General features: G+C 38.7%; 1 non-coding gene and 1 pseudogene across 1 annotated transcript; one reads left to right on the top strand and one right to left on the bottom strand.

Moving 5' to 3' along the window:
• Positions 1-26,695, top strand: part of LOC148568025 (uncharacterized) — a 49,712-nt pseudogene that overhangs the window by 11,817 nt on the left and 11,200 nt on the right.
• Positions 3,451-3,558, bottom strand: LOC148568026 (small nucleolar RNA R71). The gene has a single exon (XR_015881874.1). It is a non-coding gene; the product is annotated as a small nucleolar RNA R71 (small nucleolar RNA).

Below are 26,695 nucleotides of genomic sequence, written 5' to 3' on the forward strand. Positions count from 1 at the left end.
TTTCTGCACTCCATATATTAAGGTGTGGAGCTCTGCTGTTCCTCAAGGATTAATGCAAAGTACTACTGTTTTTCTATTCAATTCAACTTATTCCGCTTCTAAGATATTCATTCGCACTTCAACCTGAATGTGATGAACGTGACAATCATCATCATTCCCCCACGAACGCGTGCCTGACAACCACTTCCGTTCCACCTTAGCTTGAATGAGTATCTCTTGGATCTCTTAATCAGAATCTTCGTGGTATAAGCTAGATTGATGGCGGCATTCATGAGAGTCCGGAAAGTCTAAACCTTTTCTGTGGTATTCCGAGTAGGACTCTAGGATTGAATAACTGTGACGAACTTCAAACTCGCGAGTACTGGGCGTAGTGACAGACGCAAAAGGAGGGTGAATCCTATTCCAGTATGATCGAGAACCTCAGATGATTAGCCGTGCTGTGACAGAGCATTTGGACCATTTTCACAAGAGGATGGGATGCAGCCATTGACAAGGGTGATGCCTCCAGACGATTAGCCATGCAGTGACAGCGCATCGGACCATTTTCCAGAGAGGATAAAAAGTAGCCATTGACAACGGTGATGTCCTTACATAAAGCCAGCCATGGAAATGAGTAGGATTGATTGGATGAAGACAGCAGAAAAGCAGAGGTTCAGAGGAACGAAAGCATCTCTATGCGCTTATCTGAAATTCTCACCAATGAATTACATAAGTGTTTCTATCCTTATTTTCTATCTATTTATTATTTATGTTCGAAAACTCCATAACTATTTTATATCCGCCTGACTGAGATTTACAAGGTGACCATAGCTTGCTTCATACCAACAATCTCCGTGGGATCGACCCTTACTCATGTAAGGTTTATTACTTGGACGACCCAGTGCACTTGCTGGTTAGTTGTATCGAAGTTGTGAATGAAAAACGATTTAGTAAGACGTGCGTACAGAGTTTCTGGCGCCGTTGCCTGAGATCACAATTTCGTGCACCAAGTTTTTGGCGCCATTGCCGGGGATTGTTCGAGTTTGGACAACTGACGGTTCATCTTGTTGGTCAGATTAGGTAATTTTCTTTTTGTTTTATTTTCAAAAATTTTTCAAAAATCTTTCAGAAATTTTTATTTTGTTTTCGAAAAAAAAATATATATTTTCAAAAAAAAAATTTTTCAAAAATCTTTCAAAAATTCCTCATCTGTTTTCGAAAATTATTCTAAATTTTTAAGAATGAATTCTAGAGTTTCATGAAAAATGTTGGAGCCTGGTTGGCTATAAAGCCATGTCTAATTCTTTTGGATATGGGCTTCCAACCATCAGCATAGAGGCAAGTTAATTGGAATGTCAGCTGTGGCATGTCTGAGTTACATACTAAAGCTTGGCTGGCTATTAAGCCATGCCTAACCCTCAGATTGGAGCTTTAGAATAAGAATACAAGATTCCTAGAATTCATATTAAAAATTTTGGAATCCTTATTTTTCTTTTTTTACACTAATTTTTGAAAAATATAAAATAAAAATACAAAAAAATTAGAAAATTATAAAAATCAAAAATATTTTGTGTTTCTTGTTTGAGTCATGTGTCATGTTATAAGTTTGGTGTCAATTGCATGTTCATCTTGCATTTTTCGAAAAATTCATGCATTCATGGTGTTCTTCATGATCTTCAAGTTGTTCTTGGTAAGTCTTCTTGTTTGATCTTGATGTTTTCTTATTTTGCATCTTTTCTTGTTTTTCATATGCATTCTTGCATCCATAGAGTCTAAGCATCAAAGATTTCTAAGTTTGGTGTCTTGCATGTTTTCTTTGCATATAAAATTTTCAAAAATATGTTCTTGATGTTCATCATGATCTTCAAAGTGTTCTTGGTGTTCATCTTGACATTCATAGCATTCTTGCATGCATTCATTGCTTTGATCTAAAAATTTTCATGCATTGCATCATTCTCATGTTTTTCTTTCTCATCATTAAAAATTCAAAAATCAAAAAAAATATCTTCTCCTTTTTCTTCTCATAAATTCGAAAATTTGAGTTGACTTTTTCAAAACTTTTTAAAATTTAGTTGTTTCTTATGAATCAAATCAAATTTTCAATTTAAAAATCTTATCTTTTTCAAAATCTTTTTCAAAAATTAAATCTTTTTCACTTTTCTTATTTATTTTCAAAAATTTTTAAAATATTTTTCAAAAATCTTTTTCTTATCTTTATCTCCTAATTTTCGAAAATAACATCATCAATTAATATTTTGATTCAAAAATTTCAAGTTTGTTACTTACTTGTTAAGAAAGATTCAAACTTTAAGTTCTAAAATCATATTTTGTGATTTCTTGTGAATCAAGTCATTAATTGTGATTTTAAAAATAAAATTTTTTTCAAAACTAATTTCAATCATATCTTTTCAAAAATATCTTTTTATCTTATCTTTTTCAAAATCATATCTTTTTCAAAAATTTGATTTTAAAATATCTTCTCTAACTTCTTATCTTCTTATCTTTTCAAAATTGATTTTGAAATTTGTTTCAACTAACTAACTAACTTTTTGTTTGTTCCTTATCTTTTTCAAAACTACCTAACTAACCCTCTCTCTCTAATTTTTGAAAATATCTCCCTCTTTTTCAAAAATTCTTTTTAATTAACTAATTATTTTAATTTTATTCCTAATTTTCGAAAATTACTAACCTTTTTCAAAAACTATTTTCGAAAATCACTAACTCTTTTTTTCAAAAATTATTTTCGAAAATCCTCTTCCTCTCTCATCTCCTTCTATTTATTTATTCATCTACTAACACTTCATCTCACCAAAAATCCGAACCCTCTCTCTCTGAGTTCAGATTTCCTATTCTTTTTTTCTTCTACTCACACAGGGACCTCTATACTGTGGTAAAAAGGATCCCTATTATTATTGTTTTTCTGTCCCTCTTTTTCATATGAGCAGGAGCAAGGACAAGAATATTCTTGTTGAAGCAGATCCAGAACCTGAAAGGACTCTGAAGAGAAAACTAAGAGAAGCTAAATTACAACAGACCAGCAAGCACCTTTTAGAAATTTTCGAACAAGAAGAGGAGATGGCAGCCGAAAATAATAATAATGCAAGGAGGATGCTTGGTGACTTTACTGCACCTAATTCCAATTTATATGGAAGAAGCATCTCCATTCCTGCCATTGGAGCAAACAATTTTGAGCTGAAACCTCAATTAGTTTCTCTGATGCAGCAGAACTGCAAGTTTCATGGACTTCCATCTGAAGATCGTTTTCAGTTCTTAACTGAATTCTTGCAGATATGTGATACTGTTAAGACTAATGGAGTAGATCCTGAAGTCTACAGGCTCATGCTTTTCCCTTTTGCTGTGAGAGACAGAGCTAGAATATGGTTGGACTCTCAACCTAAGGATAGCCTGAACTCTTGGGATAAGCTGGTCAAGGCTTTCTTAGCCAAGTTCTTTCCTCCTCAAAAGCTGAGTAAGCTTAGAGTGGATGTTCAGACCTTCAGATAGAAAGAAGGTGAATCCCTCTATGAAGCTTGGGAGAGATACAAAGAACTGACCAAAAAGTGTCCTTCTGACATGCTTTCAGAATGGACCATCCTGGATATATTCTATGATGGTCTGTCTGAATTAGCTAAAATGTCATTGGATACCTCTGCAGGTGGATCCATTCACTTAAAGAAAACACCTGCAGAAGCTCAAGAACTCATTGACATGGTTGCTAATAACCAGTTCATGTACACTTCTGAGAGGAATCCTGTGAGTAATGGGACGCCTATGAAGAAGGGAGTTCTTGAAATTGATACTCTGAATGCCATATTGGCTCAGAATAAAATATTGACTCAGCAAGTCAATATGATTTCTCAGAGTCTGAATGGAATGCAAGCTGTATCCAACAGTACTCAAGAGGCATCTTCTGAAGAAGAAGCTTATGATCTTGAAAACCCTGCAATAGCAGAGGTGAATTACATGGGTGAACCTTATGGAAACACCTATAACCCCTCATGGAGAAATCACCCAAATCTCTCATGGAAGGATCAGCAAAAGCCTCAACAAGGCTTTAATAATGGTGGAAGAAATAGGTTTAACAATAGTAAACCTTTACCATCATCCACTCAGCAACAGACAGAGAACTCTAAACAAAATACCTCTAATTTAGCAAACTTAGTCTCTGATCTATCTAAGGCCACTGTAAGTTTCATGAATGAAACAAGGTCCTCCATTAGAAATTTGGAGGCACAAGTGGGCCAGCTGAGTAAAAGGATCACTGAAATCCCTCCTAGTACTCGCCCAAGCAATACAGAAGAAAATCCAAAAGGAGAGTGCAAGGCTATTGACATAGTCAACACGGCCGAACCTGGAGAGGAAGGGGAGGACGTAAATCCCAGTGAGGAAGACCTCCTGGGACGTCCAGTGATCAATAAGGAGTTTTCCCTTGAGGAACCAAAGGAATCTGTGACTCATCTAGAGACCATAGAGATTCCATTGAACCTCCTTATGCCCTTCATGAGCTCTGACGAGTATTCATCTTCTGAAGAGAATGAGGATGTTACTGAAGAGCAAGTTACCAAGTACCTTGGTGCAATCATGAAGCTGAATGCCAAATTATTTGGTATTGAGACTTGGGAAGATGAACCTCCCTTGTTCACCAATGAACTAAGTGATCTGGATCAACTGACATTGCCTCAGAAGAAACAGGATCCTGAAAAGTTCGTAGTACCTTGTACCATAGGCAACATGATCTTTGAAAAGGCTCTATGTGACCTTGGTTCAGGGATAAACCTCATGCCCCTCTCTGTAATAGAGAAACTGGGAATCTTTGGGGTGCAAGCTACTAAAATCTCATTAGAGATGGCAGACAATTCAAGAAAACAGGCGTATGGACAAGTAGAGGACGTGTTAGTAAAGGTTGAAGGCCTTTACATCCCTACTGATTTCATAGTCCTAGATACTGGGAAGGATGAGGATGAATCCATCATCCTTGGAAGACCCTTCCTAGCCACAGCAAGAGCTGTGATTGATGTTGACAGAGGTGAACTAGTCCTTCAATTGAATGAGGACTCCCTTGTGTTTAAAACTCGAGGTCATCCTTCTGTAAACATGGAGAGGAAGCATAAAAAGCTTCTCTCAAAACAGAGTCAACCAGAGCCCCCACAGTCAAACTCTAAGTTTGGTGTTGGGAAGTCACAACCAAACTCTAAGTTTGGTGTTGAACTCCCATATCCAAACTCTAAGTTTGGTGTTGGGAAGTCTCAACAATGCTCTGAACATCTGTGAGACTCCATGAGAGCCTACTGTCAAGCTATTAACATTAAAGAAGCGCTTGTTGGGAGGCAACCCAATTTTTATTTATCTAATTTTATTGTTCTTTCATGTTTTATTAGGTTCATGATCATGTGGAGTCACAAAATAAATATAAAAATTGAAAACAGAATCAAAAATAGCAGAAGAAAAAATCACACCCTGGAGGAGGATCTCACTGGCGTTTAAACGCCAGTAAGAAGCATCTGGCTGGCGCTCAACGCCAGAACAGAGCATGGTTCTGGCGCTGAATGCCCAAAATGGGCAGCATCTGGACGTTTGAACGCCAGAATTGCACCCTGGAGAAGAGCTGGCGCTGAACGCCCAGAACAAGCATGGTTCTGGCGTTCAACGCCAGAAATGGGCAACAAATGGGTGTTCAACGCCCAGAACAAGCACCAATATGGCGCTGAACGCCCAGAGTTGTGTGCAAGGGCATTTTGCATGCCCAATTTGGTGCAAGGTTGTAAATCCTTGAACACCTCAAGATCTGTGGACCCCACAGGATCACCTCAGGATCTGTGGACCCCGCAGGATCCCCACCTACCTCACCCTCTCTCTCTCCATTCATGGTCATCCCTTCTGTTTTCCATTTACCACTCACATCCATACACCCCACCTACCTTCAAAATTCAAAATCTCTTTCCCACCCAATCCCACCCATATGGCCGAATACACCCCTCCCCCCTCTCCTCCATATTTTCTTCTTCTTCTTTATCTATTCTTTCTTCTCTTGCTCGAGGACGAGCAATATTCTATGTTTGGTGTGGTAAAAGCATAAGCTTTTTGTTTTTCCATTACCATTGATGGCACCCAAAACCGGAGAATCCTCTAGAAAAAGGAAAGGGAAGACAAAAGCTTCCACCTCCGAGTCATGGGAGATGGAAAGATTCATCTCCAAAGCCCATCACTAAGAAAAGGATGGAGCAAGCAAGAGAGCCCATTCATGGATCTCAAGAGACGCATGAAGCTCATCACCATGAGATCCCAGAGATGCCTCAAATGCATCTTCCTCCACAAAACTATTGGGAGCAAATCAACACCTCCCTAGGAGAATTAAGTTCCAACATGGGACAATTAAGGGTGGAACATCAAGAGCACTCCATCATCCTTCATGAAATAAGAGAAGATCAAAAAGCAATGAGGGAGGAGCAACAGAGACAAGGAAGAGACATAGAAGAGCTCAAGGACATCATTGGTTCCTCAAGAAGGAAATGCCACCATCACTAAGGTGGACTCATTCCTTGTTCTTATTTTCTGTTTTTCGTTTTCTTAATGTTAAGTGCTTATCCATGTTTGTGTCTTATTACATGATCATTAGTAGTTAGTAACTATGTCTTAAAGTTATGAATGTCCTATGAATCCATCACCTCTCTTAAATTAAAAATGTTTTAATTCAAAAGAACAAGAAGTACATGAGTTTCGAATTTATCCTTGAACTTAGTTTAATTATATTGATGTGGTGACAATGCTTCTTGTTTTCTGAATGAATGCTTGAACAGTGCATATGTATTTTGAAGTTGTTGTTTAAGAATGTTAAATATGTTGGCTCTTGAAAGAATGATGACAAGGAGACATGTTATTTGATAATCTGAAAAATCATAAAAATGATTCTTGAAGCAAGAAAAAGTAGCAAAGAACAAAGCTTGCAGAAAAAAAAAGAAAAAAAAAATAGCGAAAAAAAAAGAGAGCAAAAGCAAGCAGAAAAAGCCAAAAGCTCTTAAAACCAAAAGGCAAGAGAAAAAAGCCAATAGCCCTTAAAACCAAAGGGCAAGGGTAAATAAAAAGGATCCCAAGGCTTTGAGCATCAGTGGATAGGAGGGCCTAAAGGAATAAAATTCTAGCCTAAGCGGCTAAACCAAGCTGTCCCTAACCATGTTCTTGTGGCGTGAAGGTGTCAAGTGAAAACTTGAGACTGAGCGGTTAAAGTCAAGGTCCAAAGCAAAAAAGGAGTGTGCTTAAGAACCCTGGACACCTCTAATTGGGGACTTTAGCAAAGCTGAGTCACAATCTGAAAAGGTTCACCCAGTTATGTGTATGTGGCATTTATGTATCCGGTGGTAATACTGGAAAACAAAGTGCTTAGGGCCACGGCCAAGACTCATAAAATAGCTGTGTTCAAGAATCATCATACTGAATTAGGAGAATCAATAACACTATCTGAACTCTGAGTTCCTATAGATGCCAATCATTATGAACTTCAATGGATAAAGTGAGATGCCAAAACTATTCAAGAGGCAAAAAGCTACAAGTCCCGCTCATCTGATTGGAGCTATAGTTCATTAATAATTTGGAATTTATAGTATATTCTCTTCTTTTTATCCTATTTGATTCTCAGTTGCTTGGGGACAAGCAACAATTTAAGTTTGGTGTTGTGATGAGCGGATAATTTATACGCTTTTTGGCATTGTTTTTAGTATGTTTTTAGTAGGATCTAGTTACTTTTAGGGATGTTTTTATTGGTTTTTATGTTAAATTCACATTTCTGGACTTTACTATGAGTTTTTATGTTTTTCTGTGATTTCAGGTATTTTCTGGCTAAAATTGAGGGACTTGAGCAAAAATCAGATTCAGAGGTTGAAGAAGGATTGCTGATGCTGTTGGATTCTGACCTCCCTGCACTCAAAGTGGATTTTCTGGAACTACAAAACTCAAAATGGCGCGCTTCCAATCGCGTTGGAAAGTAGACATCCAGGGCTTTCCAGAAATATATAATAGTCCATACTTTGGCCGAGTTTAGATGACGTAAAAGGGCGTTGAACGCCAGTTCTACACTGCTGTCTGGAGTTAAACGCCAGAAACACGTCACAAGCCAAAGTAGAATGCCAGAAATACATTACAAACTGGCGTTCAACTCCAAGAATGACCTCTGAATGTGTAACATTGAAGCTCAGCCCAAGCACACACCAAGTGGGCCCCGGAAGTGGATTTATGCATCAATTACTTACTTCTGTAAACCCTAGTAGCTAGTTTATTATAAATAGGACTTTTTACTACCGTATTAGACATCTTCGGATCATCTGATGATCATATTTTGATCTATAGACCTCCATGGGAGGCTGGCCACTCGGCGATGCTTACCCTGTATTCACTTATGTATTTTTCAACGGTAGAGTTTCTGCACTCCATAGATTAAGGTGTGGAGCTCTGCTGTTCCTCAAGGATTAATGCAAAGTACTACTATTTTTTTTATTCAATTCAACTTATTCCGCTTCTAAGATATTCATTCGCACTTCAACCTGAATGTGATGAATGTGACAATCATCATCATTCCCCCACGAACGCGTGCCTGACAACCACTTCTGTTCCACCTTAGCTTGAATGAGTATTTCTTGGATCTCTTAATCAGAATCTTCGTGGTATAAGCTAGATTAATGGTGGCATTCATCAGAGTCCAAAAAGTCTAAACCTTGTCTGTGGTATTCCGAGTAGGACTCTGGGATTGAATGACTATGACGAACTTCAAACTCGTGAGTGCTGGGCATAGTGACAGACGCAAAAGGAGGGTGAATCCTATTCTAATATGATAGAAAACCTCAGATGATTAGCCGTGCTGTGAAAGAGCATTTGGACCATTTTCACAAGAGGATGGGATGCAGCCATTGACAAGGGTGATGCCTCCAGACGATTAGCCATGCAGTGACAGTGCATCAGACCATTTTCCAGAGAGGATAAAAAGTAGCCATTGACAACGGTGATGTCCTTACATAAAGCCAGCCATGGAAATGAGTAGGATTGATTGGATGAAGACAGCAGGAAAGCAGAGGTTCAGAGGAATGAAAGTATATCTATGCGTTTATCTGAAATTCTCACCAATGAATTACATAAGTGTTTCTATCCTTATTTTCTATCTATTTATTATTTATGTTCGAAAACTCCATAACTATTTTATATCCGCCTGACTGAGATTTACAAGGTGACCATAGCTTGCTTCATACTAACAATCTTCGTGGGATCGACCATTACTCACGTAAGGTTTATTACTTGGACGACCCAGTGCACTTGCTGGTTAGTTGTATCGAAGTTGTGAATGAAAAACGATTTAGTAAGACGTGCGTACAGAGTTTCTGGTGCCTTTGCCTGAGATCACAATTTCGTGCACCACACGCTTCATCCGGTACTACATGACCACGGTCCACGTCCGAGGCACTCTCCCCTTCCCATATCTGATTACACAGCTAGGCCATCGAGCTGACGTGCCTTGGGAGGATGCTGATGAGAAGCCACCTGCTGCAGAATGCAAGAAGATTATCCCAAACAGCAGGAACTTTCTGGCTTTGGGCTTCAGACCTCCATTCCTCACAGCCCCTGGTGAGACAGCCACACCGTCTGCTGGCCCCTCTTCCTCTACAGCTACCCCAGCTACCCCTACTACCACCACTGCACCTCCACCTGCCTCAGAGCTGGTTTATCACCTAGTACACCGCCTGTTTCATCAGCTAGACCAGATGGAGCGCCGCAACCGGCGCCGATATGAGAGATCTGAGCGTCGCAGTAAGCGACGCTATGAGAACCTGAAGCTGATGATCCGTTCTGGCAGCGACATCCTCTCCGAGTCTGACACACCATCAGAGCCATATGAGGAGGAGACAGATGATCACGAGGCGGAGACCCATCCACAGAGAGAGGCTGCGCTGGCAAGCACGGAGCAGGCTGCATCACAGCAGGAGGCCCCGCCTCAGATTCAGGCTGCAGACCCAGAGATCCCTATTCAGTCAGCACCTCCTCTGCAACAGGCAGATCCTCAGACCCCCACCACAGAGACTCCGGCTGCCCATTTTTCCAGTGATGACACCCCTTCACACCCTGCTTAAGTGAGCATCAGGGACGATGCTTCATTTTAAGTGTGGGGAGGTCGCCATCTTTGGCGTATTTTTTTGGTGAACCACTACAGACTCTTTTACTTTATTTTGCTACTTTTCTGTATTTTTCTTTTTATCTTTTATTTTCTCAGTATTTATACATTGCTATTTTCATATATTTTTACTATATTTCTGCATGTTGCACTTTAGTTCATATTTTAGCCATTTAGTTTAGTTGCAATTCTAACTTATTAGTTATAGAAAATATGGATTAATTAGTATAGTTTACCCTTTTTAGCATAAGATAACTTAGTTTAAATTGAAAATATAAAAAGGAAGTAAACTAGAGACTTTAACATAATAAAAACAATCCACACACCTTGTATATAGCATTACATGTTAGTTAGTTAACAATATTTCATCAAGGAGAAACACCAAAACTTTAAAGCCACCTTAAGATTTACATTGAGAATAATGGGAACTCTTAATTTTTACTTGCATGACATATATAACTGATATATGATTTTTGAGTTGGAGAACACACAGCCTGTAAGTTTTGAGCTTAATTGTATGGTTACATTCACACCATAATTTTTATTCCTGTGTGTTCCGCCCTTCTTTTTTATTCTGGTGTTCTTTACTTTGTTTTAATCTATATGTCCGATTATAGAATATAGATACATACCAAGAAAGTGATTGAGGCCATTGTTTGATTCTAGCTCACTTATCCCAAATTAACCTACCTTTTACATCACCCTTGTTAGCCCCCTTGAGCCTTTAAATCCCCTCTTATTCTATAAACCACAATACTAGCCTTTAGCAGAAAAATAAAATAAAAATCCCAAGTTGAATCCTTGGTTAGCTTAAGATAGAAAGTGTGTATTGTTTAAGTGTGGGAAATCTATTGGGAACATGGATGATAAAAACAAAGGGTAGAAAGTTAAAAAGAATAAAATAATTCAAAATAAAAATTTTGGGAAGCATCCTCATGTGAAATCAAAATAATTGAATTACCATGTGCATTAAAAAAAATTTATTTGAATAAAGGGGATACAAAAGAATTCTCCAAATACAAAATAAAGCATGCACATGGGACAAAATTAAAATTAATGCATGAGCATGTAACATCAAAAGTGGGAAAAGTTGGGTGAATAGGTAAAGAAATTCTTGCTTTACAGAGTATGTATGTTAGGTGAGATCTTAGACTAATCAAGGATTCACTTATTAGCTCACTTAGCCTTATACATATACCCTTACCTTTACCTTGGCCCCATTACAACCTTAATTAAAGACCTCATGATTTTTGTATGCCTATATTCTATAATTGTTGATTGGTTAGATGAAGAACAAAGTTATGGAAAGTAAGGATAAAAAGAAGAATAGAGTGATTAACCCAATAAACAGTGAGTGACTAGAGAGTAAACACAAAATTCAGTGAGGATTCAATAGCTCATCAACATATATCTCTGCTTAAATTGCTAATTGTCTTGCAAGTTTGTAAAATATTTTTCTTTCCCATCTCAATTGTAAAAGTGCTTTATCATTATCTAAGGTTTGGCTATGCATATATGATTCCTTGAGAATGTAAATTAATTTAACTACATGTAAGCTTTATATACAAGTGAATAAAATTTAGAATTGCATGATTCATTTAGGTAGTTGCATTTAGAATAGACTGCATTGCATGAGATTCCACCACTTCAACCTTACCATACTCTTTATCTTGGATTTAGCATGAGGATATGCTATTGTTTAAGTGTGGGGAGGTTGATAAACCCATATTTTATGATATATTTTGTGCCTAATTTAAGTGATTTATTCAATCCTTCACTCACTTATTCATGTTAATTGCATGGTTTTACTTTTCCTTCCTTATTATGTGATGTATGTGAATAACATGTTTTCTATGCTTTAAAAGTAATTATTTTAATTACCCTTTATTTCCATTCGATGCCGTGATTCGTGTGTTGAGTAGTTTCAGATCTTCTAAGGCAGGAATGACTTAAAGGATGGAAAGGAAACATACAAAAATGGAAGAAAAGCATAAAATGGAGTTTTTGGAGAAACTGGCAGTGACGCGATCGCATGGACGACACGGCCGCATGCCAGCGCGAAATGGCAGTGACGCGACCGCCTGATTGACGCGGACGCATGACTGAAGCGACCGCGTGATAAGGAAAACTCTAGATGACGCGACCGCGTGACCCACGCGGACGCGTGACAAAGGCCATGCACCAGAAATTACAGAAAATGCTCCCAGCGATTTCTGAAGCCCTTTTTGGCCCAAATCCAAGTCTAGAAGGCACAGATCAGAGGTTATGAAGTGGGGGAATGCATCCATTCAGGGAGAGTCTCCAATTAGTTACTTTTCATGATTTAGATGTAGTTTTTAGGGAGAGGTTCTCTCCTCTCTCTTTTAGGATTTAGAATTAGGATTTCTTTTGCTTTCAGGATTATCTCTTTTTATCAGGTTCAATATTCTTTTTTACTTATTTTCTCAATTTAATTTATGAATTCTTCTATGTTACAGATTATTCTTTGAATTAATGTTACTTGAGGTATTCCAGTTTATGATTGCTTTCTTTTATTTATATTACTGTTGCTTCCAATCTGAAGACATTTTTATTCAAGTAGATTTACTTTTCCCCTTTTAATCTTGGTTAAGAAATCAGTAACTCAGGAGTTATCAAACTCAACATGATTGATAATTGTTATCTTTTCTAATTGAATTGAACTTCAATAATCCCAATCTTTCCTTAGGGATTAACTAAGATTTGAAGATCAAACTAATTAGTCACTTGACCTTTCTTTACTTTAAGTAAAGGCTAACTAAGTGGAATTAAGATTCAGTCTTCATCATCATTGATAAGGATAACTAGGATAAGACTTCTAATTTCTCATACCTTGCCAAAAGTTTATTTTACAGTTATTTATTTATTTTACCTGCCATTTAAATTACTTGTTCCTCATCTTCAAAACCCCAATTTACAATCTTCATAACCAATAATATGAACATTCTTCCCTGCAGTTCCTTGAGAAGACGAACCGAGGTTTAAATACTTCGGTTATCAATTTTTAAGGGGTTTGTTACTTGTGACAACCAAAACGTTTATAAGAAAGGTTGATTGCTTGGTTTAGTAACTATACTTGCAACGAGAGTTTACTATAACTTCTAAACTATCAATCTTCAGTTCTTCAGCGTGCCCTTGGTTTTGTGCGATTCACGCGAAGCCAGCCACGCGCACGCGTAACTCTCCGTTCGCGTGGCTTTGGGACCAATATTTTCATACGACGCGTGCGCGTCCTTCACGCGCACGCGTCAAGGACGTGTACGCGTGAGTAAATTTATGCCTTTAGCACGCTTCCAGCCCCAAGGCAGCACAACTCTCTACCCAAACACTCCTTTACGTCAATTTTGCAGGTCACGTGTACGCGTCGATGAAGCACACGCGTGGAGTGCCAAAATAACGAATGACGCATACGCGTGGGCTTATTTGTGCGAAAGGCATCATTCTTGCGCCACTCCCGTGCAACTCTCTGTTCAAATTTATTTTTCACACACACCCATCTGACGCGTACGCGTCAGCGACGCTTGCGCGTCGTGTGCTTCTTCTTTTTTTTTCTAATTGTCCGGCTCCTATTCTAAGATAGCTGCATGATCAGAAAAATAGTAAAAACTTAGTAAAAATCAAATAAGTAAGAAAAATACTACTTATAAAAATAAAACAAAATAAAGCTAAGAATGAAAAGAAATGATCATGCCATGGTGGGTTGTCTCCCACCTAGCACTTTTAGTTAAAGTCCTTAAGTTGGACATGTGGTGAGCTCCTTATCATGGTGGCTTGTGCTTGTACTGATCTAGGAATCTCCACCAATGTTTGTAAATCCAATGGCCACCGGGATTCCAAACTAGGCGCATAACTCCTTCGAGCACGTTGAAGCAAGTGACAAGGCCCCAAGAGTGTTGATTGTGAGAATGAATTCCAGGGTCTCAAACCTTGCTTTTACACCCGTCTTCTTGTGGATCACCATTGTTCCCACCGGGTGGAAAACAATCTGAATTCTCACAGAGAGATCCAAACAACCTTCTAGACCCATTCAATTGAGCTCTACACCAATCCTTGCACTTCAATTTGGAGCATGCAACCATATTGAACCTTGCTTGACAACTCTTACCACTAACCATCTTCTTCTTACTCTTAATACCACAAAGAGCTCTAAGTTGACCATTCGTCTCCAGTAGCCCATATTCAAGTGGGAAAGTAAAGGTTAAGGATAGGAATTTTACCCTCTTGAATGTTATATTGGATGGTAATGGCCTTGGGAGAGGTCTTGCAAGCTCCACTCCCTTGTGTTCTTCTTTGAATTCTACCACCTCTTTGCAAGCTTCCTCAATTTCAACCTCTTCTTCTTGGTAGCTTTCTTCTAATTCAATCTCTTTCTTATTGCTTACCAAGGGCATGGGAGGTTGTGCATCTTCCTCTTCTTCCATGTGTGAGGATGGAAAGTTCTCTAATTCACTGGAGTATGAACTCTTTTGATTGATTTCCTCACTTTCTTCTATAGGATCTTGTATTATATCTCTTGGAAAGGAATTTGCTTACTCCTCTTCTTGTGGCTTGATAATTGACTGCATATGTTTCTCTATATTTTTGACACTCGTCTTTATATCATGTAAGAATTCTTTCATGAGAAGCTCAAGATCTGATGGTATTTGAGAAGAATAAGGAGGAGGTGATGGTTCTTGATAAGTGCAAAAAGAGGATGGTTCTTGGTATGGATAGGGAGATAGTGACTCTTGATATGGGTAGAAAGATGATGGTTCATGATACGGATAGAGAGGTGGTGGTTCTTGATATGAATATGGAGATGGGGGTTCTTGATAGTTGGAACATGAAGCACTGAAGTTTCTTTGGTTTTGACCTTGTCAACCAAAATTTGGGTAGTTTTCTCATTCATAATGATATGAATCACTACTCGGGTGTGAGTAGTAACCCATATGATCTCTCTCCATTATTTTTCCTTAGCACAAAACACCAAAAAGGATTAAACGCACCATGTGGTAAACAGGAAAGTAAAGAAGAAAGAACATAATTCTAAAAATTAAAATAAGAAAAATTAAAATAAAACTAACTAGGAAACACCAAACTTAATTTCAGAAATTAAAAAAAATATTAATACTAATTTAATTATATATATTTTTTTATTTTTTATTTTTTTTATTTTTTAATTTTTTAATTTTTTAATTTTTTAATTTTTTATTTTTTTTAAAACTAAATAATAAAAGAAAAGAAAAAGAAAACGAAACAGGGGAGGGGTACTAACGAAAAAGAAAGAAAAGTAAAGGAAAAAAAAGACGTAAAGAAAGAAAAAAAGAAATGAAAAATAAAATAAAAACAAATAAAGAAAAAAAAAGGGGGAAAGGAGTTATGAACGAAAAGGAAATAAATAAAAAGAAAAAAAAGATTAAAAATTAATAATATTAAAAAAACAATTTAAGGAAAAATTATCTAATCTAAGCAATCAAACAACGAGTAGTTGTCAATCACAATCAATCCCTGGCAACGGCGTCAAAAACTTGGTGCGGAATTTAGAACCACAAACTAACCGGCAAGTACACCGGGTCGTACCAAGTAATACCTTACGTGAGTAAGAATCGATCCCATGAGGATTGATGGATCAAGCAACAATGATTGATTGATCGATTGGCTTAGTTAGACAAATAGAAAAGAGTGTTTGAATATTCAAAGAGCATTAAACAATCGTGTAGAAATTAAAATAGTAAAGTAAATGGGTTGGGAATAAAATATGGAGAAGCAGTTAAGGTTTCAGAGTTATCTATTTTTCCATATTAACTTTTCTTACTAACTATTTTAATTATGTAGGATTTAATTTATGGCAAACTATATGTGACTAGACCTTAATTCCTTAGACCTTTCTAGTCTCCTCTAAAATTCATTAACTGCCAATTTCTTGGTCAATTAATTCCAATTAGAAGCTACATGATCAAATTCCAGTTTATGTGCCACAAAAATTCTAATTACCCAAAAATAAAAGGATTATATGTCACGTATCCCGTTAAATCCAGATAATTAAAATTTAGGAGAATACGTTTTCAAGCTGTTGTTCAAGTAAAGAGCTTTTCCAAGTTATACAAGAACTCAAATAGAAAGAGGGTCATACTTCCGTTCCACCCAAATTCATAAGATAAAGAGCGAAAACAATTCTTAAATTATAAATCCAGATATGAATTAAAATAGAAAAAGCAATAAAATTAATCCATACAAATAGACAGAGCTCCTAACCTTAACAATGGAGGATTAGTTGCTCATGGTTCAGAGTAGAAAGTTATGGAATACGGAATGTAAATTTTTATAGAATTGGAAGTCTATCGGAACCTCCTAAAGGAAGGATAGTTTCTCCCTTTTATAACTAATCCTAATAAATTTAAAATCTAATTTTTAAAATTAAAATAATATCTTTTCCTAAAATTCGATTTGAATTTAAATCAGAATTAACTAAATAATCCAGTCTTCAATTGATGGGTGGGGACCACTTGTTTTGTCCATTCTACAGCTTCTAATCTGTGTTTTCTAGGCTGGAAACTGGGTCAAAATAGCCCAGAAATTGCCCCCAGTATTTTTCTGCGTTTTCTGCACGTGGCGCATGTCACACGTACACGTCAATCACGCATACGCGTCAATGTTCTTCTTCGCGTGTCAAGCGTACGCGTCGTTGAGCAAATCTTCAAATCACGCGTATGCGTTAGTCATGCGCTGCCATCTTCTTTGATTCTTGTGCTGCAGAAATTCTATCAAATCCCGCCGAATGCTACCTAAAATAAACAAAATTACAAAGACTCAAAGTAGCATCCATATTGGCTAAAAGATAATTAATTCTTTATTAAACTCAACAATTTAGATGCAAATTCACTAGGAAAAGATAGGAAAGATGCTCACGCATCAACGACCGCAGCCATACGACGTTTGATCTGAAGCGGAGGAGATTAATGACCGTGGGCATACGGTGTTGATCACATACAGCCTGCCGTAGAAGAAATCATTCACAAGCAAAGGAGACAGTAATACCAAAGTTAATTCAAAAAATACAAAGCAACTCCAATCCTTAACCATCTTCTTATTACTGATTCCATTTAAATTCACAAAGTATTTTATACACTTTTCATTATTCCTTTTAATGCAATTAAACCTCAATCCACCAACTCATCTATCCACCTGACTAAGACCTGCAAGATAACCATAGCCTGCTTCAAGCCACAATCATCGTGGGATCAACCCTGACTCGCTTAGGTATTACTTGGATGACCCAGTGCACTTGCTGGTACAGCTGTACAAAGTGTGGGGATTCGTGCACAAAAAAGCAATGTCACAATTACAAAAGAAATATGCACTTTAGTCATTCTAATGTGCTTGAAATACTTTAAAGAAAACTTGTTGGTTTAGACAAACAAACAAGTAATAAAGACGCAAGAAAGCATTCAAGCAATTGTGAAATGAATATTGAGTGGACATTGGTTGATGTGTACGGAAACTTAATGAACAAAAGAAACTATGGGAATCACACATCAATCAATGACACACTTTGAAGTTTGTTTGCATTACCCAATTGACATAGAGTGATAGGTGCTATACAACTTAGAAAGAGAGATATAAGGTGAGATTAATCACATAGCAAGCATGGTCCACAAAGCTTAATGGTGCACGAATTGTGAATCACACTTTTCACAACTCGTACCACTAACCAGCAAGTGCACTGGGTCGTCCAAGTAATACCTTACGTGAGTAAGGGTCGAATCCCACGGAGATTGTTGGCTTGAAGCAATCTATGGTTATCTTGCAATTCTTAGTCAGGAAGTCAATTATGTTTATCAGTTGAATTGCGAATAAACAAGAGAGCATGGGTTAAAGATTACTTGTTATGCAGTAATGGGGAATATGTTGGAGTTTTGGAGATGCTTTGTCTTCTGAATCTCTGCTTTCCTCTGTCCTCTGATTCACGCACGCACGTCCTTCTATGGCAAGCTGTCTGTTGGGGCATCACCGTTGTCAATGGTTACATCCCCTCCTCTTGTGAAAATGGTCCAAATGCTCTGTCACAGCACGGCTAATCATCTGAGGTTCCCGATCATGCTGGAATAGGATTCACCCTCCTTTTGCGTCTGTCACTACTCCCAGCACTCGCGAGTTTGAAGCTCGTCACAGTCATTCAATCCCTGAATCCTACTCGGGATACTACAGACAAGGTTTAGACTTTCCGGATTCTCATGAATGCCGCCATCAATCTAGCTTATACCACGGAGATTCTGATTAAGGAATCTAAGAGATATTCATTCAATCTGATGTAGAACGGAGGTGATTGTCAGACACACGTTTGTAGATTGAGAAAGGTGATGAGTGTCACTGATCATCACCTCCTCCATAGTTAGGCGCGAATGGATATCTTAGATAGGAACACGCATGTTTGAATAGAAAACAGAAATACTTGCATTAATTCATTGAGACACAGCAGAGCTCCTCACCCCCAACAATGGAGTTTAGAGACTCATGCCATCAAAGAGTATAAAGTTTAGATCTAAAAATGTCATGAGATACAAAATAAGTCTCTAAAAGTTGTTTAAATACTAAACTAGTAGCCTAGGTTTACAAAAAAAATGAGTAAACTATGATGGGTGGTGCAGAGATCCACTTCTGGGGCCCACTTGGTGTGTGCTGGGGCTGAGACTTAAACAATTCACGTGCATAAGGCTGTTTTGGGCATTCAACGCCAGGTTTGGATCCATTTCTGGCGTTGAACTCCAACTTTTAATCCTTTTCTGGCGCTGGACGCCGGAATTGGGCAGAGAACTGGTGTTGAACGCCAGTTTACGTCGTCTATCCTTGAGCAAAGTATGGACTATTATATATTGCTGGAAAGCCCTGGATGTCTACTTTCCAACGCAATTGAAAGCGCGCCATTTTGAGTTCTGTAGCTCCAGAAAATCCACTTTGAGTGCAGAGAGGTCAGAATCCAACAACATCAGCAGTCCTTTTTCAGCCTGAATCAGATTTTTGCTCAACTCCCTCAATTTCAGCCAGAAAAATACCTGAAATTACAAAAAAGTACACAACTCATAGTAAATTCAGAAATATGAATTTTTCCTAAAAACTAATGGAAATAAACTAAAAACTAACTAGAATATACTAAAAACTCTATGAAATTAACCCCAAAAAGCGTATAAAATATCCGCTCATCACAACACCAAACTTAAACTGTTACTTGTCTTCAAGCAACTAGACAAATAAAATAGAAGACTAATAGGTTGAGAAGCAATAATATCTCAGAGTTTTGACTGAAGCTCAGATTCTAATTAGATGAGCGGGACTAGTAGCTTTTTGCTTCCGAACAGTTTTGGCATCTCACTTTATCCATTGAAGCTCAGAGTGATTGGCATCTATAGGAACTTAAAATTCAGATAGTGTTATTGATTCTCCTATTTCATTATGATGATTCTTGAACACAGCTATTTCATGAGTCTTGGTCGTGGCCCTAAGCACTTTGTTTTCCAGTATTACCACCGGATACATAAATGCCACAGACACATAATTGGGTGAACCTTTTAGATTGTGACTCAGCTTTGCTAAAGTCCCCAATTAGAGGTGTCCAGAGTTCTTAAGCACACTCTTCTTTCTGCTTTGGACCTTGACTTTAACCGCTCAATCTCAAGTTTTCACTTGACACCTTCACGCCACAAGCACATGGTTAGGGACAGCTTGGTTTAGCCGCTTAGACCAGGATTCTATTCCCTTAGGCCCTCCTATCCACTGATGCTTAAAGCCTTGGGATCCTTTTTATTACCCTTGCCTTTTGGTTTTAAGGGTTATTGGCTTTTTTATATTTTTTTTTTGCTGCTTTTTCTTGCTTCAAGAATCATTTTTATGATTTTTCAGATTATCAATAACATGTCTCATGTTCATCATTCTTTCAAGAGCCAACATATTTAACAGTCTTAAACAACAAATTCAAAAGACATATGCACTGTTCAAGCATTCATTCAGAAGACAGAAAGTATTGCCACCACATGTAACTAATTAGAATTTCTCTTATTAAAACTCGAAATTTTATCGCCTCTTATTCAAAAGATCTACTATTTTATTCATGTTTGCTGATGATGAGAAAAATAAACTATGGCTTAATTGGAGATAAAATCAAAATAGATACTAATTACTACTATATGACTCCTAAGGTGAACTTCTATAATGACACTATCACAGAGCTAAAGCAGAAATTGGAATTTAACAACCTTTGTTCTGGGAAGTGGATGTTCCTCTGATCCGTGGGGTGCTTGGTCCTTCAAGAGATAACTTCTGGCGCTTCAATTCCCTTAAGTCGCGCCCTTGCTCCTCTTGTTCTTTAAACATATAGGTAAGAATTTGACTGTGTTCCTTCTGTTCTTTTATTATTTGTTCCATAGCTTCCCGTATCTTGGTAACAGACGTCTAAAGATACTCCCAGTATTCAGATTGAGGGATTTCTGGGAGAAATTCCTGTGTTTTCTTCTTGGTGGGATCATCCTGTGCTTGTTGTTTTTCCATTGATGCTTTGGTGATTGGTTTCTCAACTGAGATATACTCAGTTATTCCCATCCTTACTCCAGCGTCCTTGCAGAGCAGAGAAATCACGCTTGGATAAGCCAACCTGGCTTCTTTAGAATTTTTGTTAGCAATTTTGTAGAGTTCAGCTGAGATTAGCTGATGAACTTCCACTTCTTTTCCCATCATGATGCAATGGATCTTCACTGCTCTTTTAACAGTGACTTCAGAACGGTTACTAGTGGGCAACAGAGAATGCCCAATGAAGTCCAGCCATCCTCTGGAGACTGGTTTGAGATCTTCTCTCTTGAGTTGATTTGGGACACCCATTGTGTTGGTGGTCCACCTGGCTCTGGGGATACATATGTCCTCTAGAATCTTATCCAGGCCCTTGTCTGTTCTCATCATTCTCCTATTGAAGGAGTCTGGATCATCTTTCAGCTGAGGTAGCTTTAAGATCTCTCTGATCTTGTCAGGGATGGTATGAACAATCTTTCCTCTGACCATGGTCCGATATTCATAGAAAGCAGTTCCAGATAGTTTTTGCTTGTCAGTTTGCCACATATTAGCATAGAACTCCTGGACTATATTCCTTCCCACTTTCATCTCAGGATTAGCTAGGACCTCCCAGTTCCTGATTCGAATTTGCTCCTGCATCTCCGGATATTCGTCTTCTTTCAGATCGAATCTAACTTCCGGGATCACTGATCTTAGACCCATTATTTTGTAATAATGGTCTGCATGTTCTTTAGATAAGAACTTCCCTTGGTTCCAAAGTGGTTTTGGAACGCTCTCTTTCTTGCCTCTTGAAGTGGGTTGTTTTCCTTTAGGAGCCATGATCTTAGTGATCGCGGATAAACACACCAAACTTAGAGGTTTGCTTGTCCTCAAGCAAAAGAAAAGAAAGGAGAGGGATAGAAGGAGAGCTAGGTGCAATTGTTGATGGAAGGGGAGGGAGGCCGAACCCAAATTTAAAGGGAGGGAGGGTGGGTTTTCGAAAAAACAGAGATAAAGATATGATAAAAGAGATTGATTTGGAAAAGATAAGATAGAAGATATGATAAGATAGGATGTAGTTTAAAATTGAAAAGATATGAAAGATTTTTGAAAAAGATAGATCTAGATTTTGAAAAAGATATTGATGAGTTGAAAAGATAGATTTGTTTTTTAAAAAGATTTGAAAAGAGTTGGATTGAATTTGCAAAGAGGGTTTGTGCTTATGGATTAAGATATATTTGATATTTTTAAAGTGGGATTTTTAGAAATTAGGGATTTTAGAAATCAGGGTTCTTAACATGTTTATGCAAGAAATCATGAATTGAAGTATGAAAATCAAGATTAGAATGAAAAAAAATATGAAGAAAAATGAATTTGCCTCCTCCCCATCATCCTGGCGTTTGAACGCCCAAACACTGCCTGTTTTGGGCGTTCAACGCCCAAATGCTGTTCTCCTGGGCATTCAACGCCCAGTTGTTGCCCTTTTCTGGCGTTGAACGCCAGATTGCTATCCTTACTGGCGTTCAGCGCCCACTGGCTGCCCCTTTTGGGCGCTGAACACCCAAAATAGGCTCTTACTGGCGTTTTCTTGCCAGTGAGCTCTTTTTCTCTGTTTTGTGTACAGATTCCTTCTGTAACCCTGTGAACTTATGCAATTGATTCTTTACCTTGTTATCAATGAGCTCTATATAAACAAATAAAAATAAAAATAGAAATAGGGAAAAATGCTTAGAGGATTGATGCCCCATGGCTGGGTTGCCTCCCAGCAAGTGCTTCTTTATTGTCTTTAGCTGGACCTTGCTGAGCTTTTAGTCTAGCTTCAGCCTTGAGCATTCTTGCTCAATGTTGCCTTCAAGATAGTGCTTGATTCTCTGTCCATTGACAATGAACCTCTTATCAGAATCAATATCTTGAAGCTCCACATAACCATATGGTGATACACTTGTAATCACGTATGGTCCCCTCCACCGGGATTTCAATTTCCCGGGGAATAGCCTGAGTCTAGAGTTGAATAGCAGAACCTTCTGTCCTGGCTCAAAGATTCTAGATGACAGCTTTCTGTCATGCCACTTTTTTAATTTTTCTTTATAAAGCTTGGCATTTTCGAAAGCTGTGAATCTGAATTCCTCTAGCTCATTTAGCTGGAGCAATCTTTTTTCTTCTGCTAATTTTGCATCAAAGTTTAGGAATCTGGTTGCCCAATAGGCTTTATGTTCCAGTTCCACGGGCAGGTGACATGCCTTACCATACACAAGTTGGTATGGAGAGGTCCCTATAGGGGTCTTGAATGCTGTTCTGTAAGCCCACAGAGCATCATCCAAGCTCTGTGCCCAATCTTTTCTACGGGTACTTACTGTCCGTTCTAGGATTCTCTTTAATTCTTTGTTAGAGACTTCAGCTTGCCCATTAGTTTGTGGATGATATGGAGTAGCCACCTTATGGCAAATTCCATACCGAACCATAGCAGAGTAAAGCTGTTTATTGCAGAAATGAGTGCCCCCATCACTGATTAGTACTCTAGGGACACCAAACCTGCTAAAGATGTGTTTCTGGAGGAACTTCAGCACTGTTTTAGTATCATTGGTGGGTGTGGCAATGGCCTCAACCCATTTTGATACATAGTCAACTGCCACCAGAATATAAGTGTTTGAGTATGATGGTGGGAAAGGTCCCATGAAATCAATTCCCCATACATCAAACAACTTAATTTCCAAGATTCCTTGTTGAGGCATGGCGTAACCATGAGGCAGATTACCAGCTCTTTGGCAACTGTCACAATTACGTACAAACTCTCGGGAATCTCTATAGAGTGTGGGCCAATAGAAGCCACATTGGAGAACCTTGGTGGCTGTTCGCTCACCTCTGAAATGGCCTCCATATTGAGATCCATGGCAATGCCATAGGATCCTCTGTGCTTCTTCTCTAGGAACACACCTACGGATTATTTTGTCTGAACATCTCTTAAATAGATATGGTTCATCCCATAAGTAGTACTTTGCATCAGTAATTAATTTCTTCTTTTGTATCCTGTTGTACTCCTTGGGTATGAACCTTACAGCTTTATAGTTTGCAATATCGGCAAACCATGGTGTTTCCTGAATGGCAAATAAATGCTCATCCGGAAAAGTCTCAGAGATCTCAAGAGAGGGGAGGGGCGTCCCTTCTACTGGCTCTATCCGGGACAGATGATCAGCCACTTGGTTTTCTGTCCCTTTTCTGTCTCTTATTTCTATATCAAACTCTTGCAGAAGCAACACCCATCTGATGAGCCTGGGTTTTGAATCCTGCTTTGTGAGTAGATATTTAAGAGCATCATGGTCAGTATACACAATCACTTTTGATCCTACTAAGTATGATCTGAACTTGTCAATGGCATAAACCACTGCAAGTAATTCTTTTTTTGTGGTTGTGTAATTTTTCTGGGCATCATTCAAAACGCGACTAGCATAATAAATAACGTGCAGAAGCTTGTCATGCCTCTGTCCCAATACTGCACCAATGGCGTGATCACTGGCATCACACATTAGCTCAAATGGTAATGTCCAGTCTGGTGCAGAAATAACTGGTGTTGTGACCAGCTTAGCTTTCAGCGTTTCAAACGCCTGCAGGCACTCTGTGTCAAACACAAATGGCGTGTCAGCAGCTAGCAGATTGCTTAGAGGTTTTGCGATTTTTGAAAAATCCTTTATAAACCTCTTATAGAATCCTGCATGCCCCAGAAAGCTTCTGATTGCCTTAACATTGGCAGGTGGTGGTAATTTTTCAATTACCTCTATTTTTGCTTGATCCACCTCTATTCCCTTGTTTGAGATTTTATGCCCAAGAACAATCCCTTCAGTCACCATGAAGTGACACTTTTCCCAGTTTAAAACTAGGTTGGTCTCTTGGCATCTTTTCAGAACAAGTTTCAGGTGATCAAGACAGGAGCTGAATGAGTCTCCGTATACTGAGAAGTCATCCATGAAGACTTCCAAAAATTTTTCCACCATATCAGAGAAAATAGAGAGCATGCATCTCTGGAAGGTTGCAGGTGCATTACACAGCCCAAATGGCATCCTTCTATAAGCAAACACTCCAGATGGACATGTGAATGCTGTTTTCTCTTGATCCTGAGGATCTACTGCAATCTGGTTATAGCCTGAGTAGCCGTCCAAAAAGCAGTAATAATCATGACCTGCTAGTCTTTCTAGCATCTGGTCTATGAATGGTAAAGGAAAATGATCATTTCTGGTGGCTGTATTGAGCCTTCTGTAGTCAATACACATGCGCCACCCTGTAACTGTTCTTGTAGGAATCAGTTCATTTTTTTCATTATGAATCACTGTCATGCCTCCCTTTTTTGGGACGACTTGGACAGGGCTCACCCAGGGGCTATCAGAAATAGGATAAATAACCCCAGCCTCTAGTAATTTGGTGACCTCTTTTTGCACTACTTCCTTCATGGTTGGATTTAGCCGTCTCTGTGGTTGAACCACTGGTTTAGCATTATCCTCCAATAAGATTTTGTGCATGCATCTAGCTGGGCTTATGCCCTTAAGGTCACCTATGGACCACCCAAGAGCTGTCTTGTGTGTCCTTAGCACTTGAATAAGTGCTTCCTCTTCCTGTGAATTTAAAGCAGAGCTTATGATCATTGGAAAAGTGTCACCTTCTCCCAGAAATGCATATTTCAAGGATGGTGGTAATGGCTTGAGCTCGGGTATAGGAGGTTTTTCTTCTTCCAGAAGAAATTTCAGAGGCTTATCATGTCCTCTGAATCCTCTAAATCAGGCTAAACATCTTTAAAGATGTTTTCCAACTCTGATTCGAGACTCTCAGCCATGTTGATCTCTTCTACCAAAGAGTCAATAAGATCAACTTTCATGCAGTCTTTTGATGTGTCAGGATGCTGCATGGCTTTGACAGCATTCAACTTAAACTCATCATCATTGACTCTCAGGGTTATTTCCCCCTGTTGGACGTCAATGAGGGATCATCCAGTTGCTAGGAAGGGTCTTCCTAGAATGAGAGTAGCACTCTTGTGCTCCTCCATTTCCAGCACAACAAAGTCAGTGGGAAAGGTGAATGGCCCAACTCTGACAATCATGTCTTCAATCACGCCTGATGGGTATTTAGTAGAGCCATCAGCAAGTTGGAGACATATCCGGGTTGGTTTGACTTCTTCAGTTAAGCCAAGCTTTCTGATAGTGGATGCAGGTATTAGGTTGATGCTTGCCCCAAGATCGCATAAAGTTGTCTTGGTGCATTGACCTTCTAATATGCATGGTATCAAAAAACTCCCAGGGTCTTTAAGCTTCTCAGGAAAGCTTTTTAAAATGATTGCACTGCATTCTTCAGTAAGGAGAACTCTTTCTGTTTCTCTCCAATCCTTTTTATGACTCAAGATCTCTTTCATGAACTTGGCATAAGAAGTTATTTGCTCAAGTGCTTCTGCAAATGGAATCTTTATTTCAAGAGTCCTGAGATAATCTGCAAAGCGAGCAAATTGCTTATCCTGCTCCTCTTTCTGGAGTTTTTGAGGATAAGGTATCTTGGCTTTATATTCTTCAACCTTAGTTGCTGTAGGTTTATTGCCTACAGAAGTGGTTGAAGAAGCCTTTTTAGAGGGGTTGCTTTCAGCATTTGTGTGTGTCTGATCCCTCACTGGCAATTGAGTGCCAGAGTTAGAGACTGGAGTGACGTTAGATGCCAACTCCTTGTCTGTTCCTGGCGTCTGAACGCCAGAACTGTGCCCATTTTGGGCGTTCAGCGCCAGATCTTGCCCATTTTGGGCGTTCAACGCCAGATCCTTGCCTATTTCTGGCGTTGAACGCCAGTCCTGCCTTGTTTCTGGCGTTGAACGCCAGTCCTGAGCCTGGTCTGGGCGTTGAGCGCTAGCCTTCCACCAAATTTCTGGCGTTTTAGTTCCAGAATTACTTTTCCCTGGGCTCTTACTGTCCTCAGGTGAATTTTGGGTGGTTTGCTCATTTCTTAGCTTTTTGCTGCCTTGAGGTGGGGTATTTAATGTTTTCCCACTTCTTAGTTGAACTGCTT

This window comes from Arachis ipaensis, chromosome B4 (genome assembly GCF_059453495.1).
Source record: "Arachis ipaensis isolate K30076 ecotype BB chromosome B4, ASM5945349v1, whole genome shotgun sequence".
Classification (NCBI taxonomy): domain Eukaryota; kingdom Viridiplantae; phylum Streptophyta; class Magnoliopsida; order Fabales; family Fabaceae; genus Arachis; species Arachis ipaensis.